The 7,404-nt window shown below is 37.5% G+C and overlaps 1 long non-coding RNA gene across 1 annotated transcript; it reads right to left on the bottom strand.

The window, feature by feature from the left end:
- Positions 1-74: 74 nt before the first annotated feature.
- On the bottom strand, positions 75-1,491 carry LOC131607870 (uncharacterized). Its single transcript, XR_009285427.1, has 3 exons — positions 1,270-1,491; positions 523-645; positions 75-335 (listed from the first exon to the last, which is right to left on the bottom strand). It is a non-coding gene; the product is annotated as an uncharacterized LOC131607870 (long non-coding RNA).
- Between the last annotated feature and the right edge of the window lie 5,913 nt (positions 1,492-7,404).

A 7,404-nucleotide genomic window follows, 5' to 3' on the forward strand; every position in this document is an offset into this window, starting at 1 on the left:
GAATGAAGTACACATTCAAGTATGGTGGTCATTATGTCACAAATTGTCACGAAGTGAATTCTATGCTAAACATGAACAACAAAGATGAATACACATTTGGATTTACAAATTTAGACCATTTGCATCAAAGTGTTAGACCACCATGACAAAGTTCTTAAATCACTAAAATTCTTAAGATACAAGTGATTATTACAAAGTTCTTTAGATTACAAGAAAGATCTCCATCTTCAAATTTTTTTCGTGGGCGTCAAGCTCTTCATCCATCTTCAATTGCGTCATGCCAATATGATAATTTCTTACAGCAAATAGATCTACTTTACTTGAACCAGTAGCATCTAAAAAAAATGTTACAAACAAGTGAGGTTTCTACTTTACTTAAAAAGAGTTTATAAGCTAGTCGAGTCGGCATAAACGGTGAGATAACAACGATAATCTGTCACCGGCATATGACCTAGAAGATATGGAAATTTGTAACAAGAGAAGAACAGAGAATTTAGAAAGAGGGATTGACGGGTCACTTACGGTAAGCCTGGAGAGGAAAAGAGTCCTCAAAACATGAGGAAGATGATAGGTTCTCAAGGACAGTATAACCCGAGATTTTCTCGAACCAACCTCCACTTACTATTTCAAGCCGATGCAATAAGTCTGCAACAATGCACAAAGAAAAGTTAGTACGAACAAATACTCTAGGAAATACAAGTTTACTTAGCTACCTGTGAAAGTTTTGAAACTTCAAACATTCATTCATTTACAAACAGTTCAAAATGCATATTGAGAGACCGATTCAAAATTAGGCTCGCTTTCATGTTCAGTCATTCAAATTGCCAAATTCTTTCTTCATAAAATCTCTCAGTCAAACTCAACTCTCAAGTCAAGATCACTCCCTAAAACTTCTCTTACAGCCTAACTCTTCACAAATTCACTCAGTACTCATTCAACCCAACCCTCACTCCCTAAATTCTCTCCAACCTATCATACACGTACCACCACAATTTCACTATATAACAGGCTGCAGAAACACTCCGAAAAGGAGGACAAAATTTTCACACGAAAAAGAAAAAGCTTTCAACTCACTCATATAAATCGACTCAATAACAACAGTTTCAGAGGCAGCGATAACAACAATTTTCAGAAACAGAGCATACAACAATCAAGCTTACAACAACACAACTTTTTTTCTCACAGAAAACCAAAACACAAACCGAAATGATAAGAGAGAATTGGAAACAAAAACGCAGCAATTCGTAACTATTTGAGATTTCGACTCACCGAAGCCAGGTTCTCGTCGCCGCGCACAACCACGACGCCGCTGTCCGCGCGATATCGCCGTTCACGCCGCCGTTTCCGATCTCGCGACCTAGCAGTGGCACCGCATTCTCTCCGACGAGATCGCCGCCGACGTCAACCACGAATCCGCCGGAATCAGCCCTTCCGCGACCAACTCGTCGTGACTTACTCGTACGGTATCGTTTTCTCTTTGTTCTTTTGGCCTCTAATATTGATTAGTAATATTTTAAAATATGTTTTTTTTTAGATATATTAAATTTCATTTTTAGTGTCTATAAAAAAAATATCATATTTTAGTCCCTACAAAAATTTTATATATACAATTTTAGTGTCTTCTATTTTTTTTAATTTGGAAAAATATTTAATTATTCTTAATATTTTAAATTTTTGAATATACGTGTTTAGAATACTATGACATATTTCAAATTTTTTTTTTGAATAACAAATTTTTTTTAAAAAAATTCAGAAATAACCATCTTTTCAAAAAAATTCCCCAAATGTGACATTTTTGCTTCCTGCACCACGTTGTCGCCAGGGGGGGTGGCGACAACACTGAGCCCAATACGTCGTCGTCAGTGGGCCTGGCGCCTGCTTTCAAAATTTAGGTGTTGTCGCCACCCCCCGGCGACAACACCCCCCCTATTTTTTTTTTTTCATTTTTTTTTGTGATTTTTTTTCTTTAGCAATCTTTTATCATTTAATTTTTTATAGTATTTTTTTTTTAACTACCATTTTTCCATAATTTTTTTATATTGTTTTTTTTTATCTATCTTTTTAAAATTATTTTTGGAAGTTGGTGGTGGATTCATTATTTTGAAAGTTGGACATTCGTTAAAAATAATTATATATTAAAATACAATAACGATACATTAACTTTTTCATTTTTTTTATGTTATTTTTTTCTTTAGCAATCTTTTATCATTTAATTTTTTCTAGTATTTTTTTTTAACGACAATTTTTCCATAATTTTTTTATATTGTTTTTTTTATCTATCTTTTTAAAATTATTTTTGGAAGATGGTGGTGGATTCATTATTTTGAAAGTTGGACATTCGTTAAAAATAATTATATATTAAAATACAATAACGATACATTAACGATACAAATACATTAAAATTAAAAACATTACAAAATACATTAACGATACAAATACATTAAAATTAAAAACATTACAAAATACATTAACGATACAAATATAATTTCTATTGAGCGCCACTTGGACCATGGTACGATCCACATTCAGGTTGTCTAATAGGTCGTGTAGAAGGGTCACGAGTTGGTAATGCCCCCCTATTCCTGCGACGACGCCCCCCTCTATTTGGTTCGTCTTGTGCTTGAGTCGACGGCCCCTCAATGAAATCTGGGTCTTCAAAATCTGTGGGCCGTCCTTGACCTCTAGAATTCCCTCCATAGGATAGGCGGGTGCCCGCGGCGCTGTCAAAGCTTTGTCTAGGTGGGTTGAAATTTCTCCTAGTGGGTGCGGCCTGGAAGTTTTGGAAGTTGGAGGTAGATCCGGTTTGGTTAAAATACAATGGTTGTGGTGGTGTGTTGAGGTCAAATGGTTGGTTGGGGTACTGTGATGTTGGTTGGTCGAATGTGGTGTATTGCGGGTATTCTTCTTCTATGCCCATGTCGGGGGTTATTGGTGGTGATCTTGAAGAGCTCCCCGCATGGAATTCTTGGAAATGTGATCTGGAAGAGCTCCCTACATGGAATTCTTGATTTTGTGGTTGAGTTTGGGATGGAAAAAACTGGTGGTATTGTTGGGAATGTTGTTGATAAAAAGGTGTTTGTGGTTGGATTGGTTGTTGGTGGTAACTTTGTTGTTGTTGTTGGTGTTGTCGTGGGTAATGCTGTTGTTGGTAATATGGTGGTGGTTGTTGTTGTTGTTGGTAATATGGTGGTGGTTGTTGTTGTTGTTGGTAATTTGGTGGTGGTTGTTGTTGTCCTCCAAAATATGGAGGTTGTGCTCGCGGGTCAGCTAAATAGAAAGGGGCAGACACAATCATTTCAGGATTTGTGACCGATCTGTACCAGTTGACATATTCAACAGTTGGCTTCATTTCTCCCGGCGCCACAGGAAATTCTAGAACAGTTTTGGAACGACGAGCCCATATTTTACGCTGATCTATAGCAAACGTCTTGTAATTTTCTACGTACCACTGTTCGCTAACCTTCGCCAGATGCCAACGTCCCAAACAGTAAGGCTCAAGTGGGTCAGGGATACCTTGATGCATGCCGAATTGGAGCTTCACACGGTCACTTTGGTGCATCTCCACAGTGGTGAACCGTATGATGGGTGATTTTGCTGTCCAAATAGCCGTCTCGTCAAGGTCGGGTACGTGGTCCAATCCAAGTAAGGTCGCCAAATAAACTGCAAAGCAAATAATATTAATTTCAAAATATAGAAGATAGTTAATTTTAAAAATATATTTAGAAAATGGACATTTTTAGTGGTATTAGATCTTGGGGTCTAAGTCGATCTAATAGTTGGCGGTAGAAAATGATTTTGGATACAGGCGTATTGGTGTAATCCAACCCGATTGTATTAAACCTAAACACATTAAAAGATAAAAATCAATATATACAAATAATAATAGAATAAAATGCACTAATTAAAATAAGATCCAAAAGTTACCTTGAAGCGTAAGGGAAGGCGTAACTGTTTGGATTTGCAGGGGCCAATACCGGCATTCTCCACCATGCCCATGCTTGTAGCAAGAATGCACATCCACTAAATGTACAACTATTCTTTTTTGCACATTTGCACAAGGAACTATAGAGGTATGCCAACACAGTCGAACCCCAACTATATGTCTTTATTGCATCAATGTCCCCAAGTAAACACAAGTACATAAAATTAACACTATGTCCCGTGCCTTCGGGAAATAGAAACCTACCAAATAACAACATAATATACATCCTAGTTTTCTGTAGTTTACTTTCTTCGTCAGAAAACTCATTCAATTGAAGGCCATCATAAGCTAGTTGAAGGCCAGCAAGCTTTATACCTTGGCCCCTACCCCTTTGTCGCCCCTCACCCTCTATTAAATCCACACCCAACAATTCGACGCATAGAGCGTTTGGTTGTTGGACATTTCCATACACTGCCTTTCCATTTGTTTTGAGACCCAATAACATGTACACGTCCTCTAGAGTGACGGTACATTCACCCATTGGAAGGTGAAAAGTATGAGTCTCAGGCCTCCAACGCTCACACAATGCTAATATAAACTTCATATCAACTGAGGTATGTGTTAAGTTCATTACCTCACCAAATCCCGCACGTTTAACGTAGTCCACAATCAAAGGGTCAGGAGCATTCATCTTACCAGCACGGGTCCTAAATCTCGTGATATCCTATAAAAAAACATTACCCATAAGTATTTGAAATTAGTAAATTTAAGTAAAAAAAATTAAGTGTTTACTCAAACTTACATAATCGGCAATGTTTGCAATGGTTCCTCGATGCTCTTGACCCATAGTTAGGAGAGACATGTTTGTTGATGATGAAACACAAAGTTGTTCTGATGATAAGTTGCTCTGATGAAAGTATAAGAGGTGATGAAGAAAATGAACAAGTTTGGGAACATATTTATAGCCAAAATGCATAGGTGAGGACGAGATTCCCTGCAGTGTCTTGTCTTGTCATGTTTGTGGTGGGGACGAGATTCCCTGCAGTGTCTTGTCTTGTCATGTCTGTGGTGGGGACGAGATTCCCTGCAGTGTCTTGTCTTGTCATGTCTGTGGTGGGGACGAGATTCCCTGCAGTGTCTTGTCTTGTCATGTCTGTGGTGGGGACGAGATTGCTATTGAGGCATGCATTCTTGTCATGCTAAATTATGTTAAATTATTGCATGCACTGATTTATCATAATTTTTATTTTTTATTTAGATGTTTTTATTTTTATTTTAATTCATTTAAAACATATACTTATAATATATATTTGTATTTATATTAAATTAGCGCAGATATATATATTATGGAAAACATTAATTCATTCATTAATTAAAAAGGTACATTGACAATAACCAACACAGAAACTAAAACATCTAAGAAATTACTACGGTTAAAACAATGTCATTGGGTCCATGCATCATTTGAAAGCACTCAATGTCGTATTCCACGTTATCCCAGAAACTTGTCACTGCTCCAGTCACAGGATCGGCCCTTGTTTTAAGCCTCTTGATGCTTCTTATCTGTTCGCTGGATTCGTACTCCCCCTCTAAAAAAGTCAGGAGAGTCCTCTTGAGTTGCTCGACGGAAGTGATATTCCAAAACATAACCGGCATGGGAGGTTTGACAGCAGAGTATATGATATGTCCGGTCCTTCTGCGATACTCTGGTTCCGGTTCAATACCCCATGTTGATCTCCGGGGCGGGGGCTCTGTTGTCCGGTGACATCCATCTGGCCTAATGGTTGTCCGGCGAGGCATGGTTGTGTTTGTGTGATTGTTTGGTATTTGGAGTTTGTGTATCTGTGTGTAAACTCAACAATAGGAGCCCCTAATTTATAATAGTAGTGGGTAGAAAAAAATAATGATGTTGCGTACTGTTTACAAGCACGCCTAACATGTATGATAAATGCAGACACACTGATAAAGAGTGGCAGTATGGGCCATGAAGACAATTTCATTACGTGACAAAGACATAACTAGTTGATTTAATACAGGATAATACAAATACATTACCAATAGAAATACAAATACAAATAAAGAGTGGCAGTATGGGCCATGAAGACTGACTTGATGGGACTAGACGAAAGCGTGCGTATTTGACTGTCCAAAATAAAGAGTGGTAGTATGGGCCATGAAGACAATTTCATTACGTGACAAAGACATAACTAGTTGATTTAATACAGGATAATACAAATACATTACCAATACAAATACAAATACAAATACAAATACAAATACAAATAATCCATGAAAATATAGTCTTGTCATAATTGAATCTTGTGCAGAATTATTGCTTCATTTCTTGCATGCATTAGCCTTGTGTAAGAGGTGGGGACGAGATTCTTTTGTGACATGCATTAGTCTTGTCATATTTGAATCTTGTGCAGAATTATTGCTTCATTTCTTGCATGCATTAGCCTTGTGTAAGAGGTGGGGACGAGATTCTTTTGTGACATGCATTAGTCTTGTCATATTTGAATCTTGTGCAGAATTATTGCTTCATTTCTTGCATGCTTGTTGCATGTATTCTTGTGTAAGAGGTGGTGCATGATATATATGAACTACTTCACATATTATTTTTTACAACACAATTCTCCCAAACATTTCTTCTTTTTACAACACAATTCTCACATTTCTTCTTTCACAAACACATATCAAAATTATGGCATCCACCTCGCAATACAAAGTTCGTGTTCATATGAACGGTGAGACATACCACTGCGACACAAACGGTTTTCTATTTAGAAACACAAACTCAACACGTTTTGCTCTAAATAGACAATCGGATTTCTCTTATCTAAAAAGGAAAATCGAATCCAAAATAAGAGAACCAGTCTCTCAAATATTTTACCGACAACCCCTTGTTCAACCTAACAACTCAGTCAAGTTTTATCAATCACAGATAACAACTGACGTAGAGGTTCAAAACATGTTCCTCACCCATGAGTATTTTGGTTATGATTATCTGGAAGTGTACATAGTGGTTGAACAAAATGCTCCTTCGCAAAATATTCAGTCACAGGTTATTGATCCTGTTGTTGATGACGAACAACAGCCCGAACATGTCATTGACGAAGAAACTGAAATAGAAGATGTTGTTGATGAGTTGGTGAATCGTGATTCCGAAGATGAAGGTGACGAACAAGTTCCATTGCCGGATCCAGTACCGGATACACATGCATATTCACCTCCGGCATATTTCACAACGCTTAATTTAGGAGAGGACGAGCCATCGTCCGATATGTTCTACAATCCATATATAAGGTCAAGCGAGGAGTTAAAAGAGGGTGACACGTTTCTTTCGAAGGATGATTGTATGTTGGCTATAAAAAATTGGCACTTAGCAAATTGTGTTGATTTTAAAGCCGATCGCTCAAATCCAGAGAGAGACACTATTGCGTGCAAAAACCCGGAGTGTGGATACATGCTGAAGGCATCAT

Source organism: Vicia villosa, linkage group LG5 (assembly GCF_029867415.1).
Source record: "Vicia villosa cultivar HV-30 ecotype Madison, WI linkage group LG5, Vvil1.0, whole genome shotgun sequence".
In the NCBI taxonomy this organism is placed as follows: domain Eukaryota; kingdom Viridiplantae; phylum Streptophyta; class Magnoliopsida; order Fabales; family Fabaceae; genus Vicia; species Vicia villosa.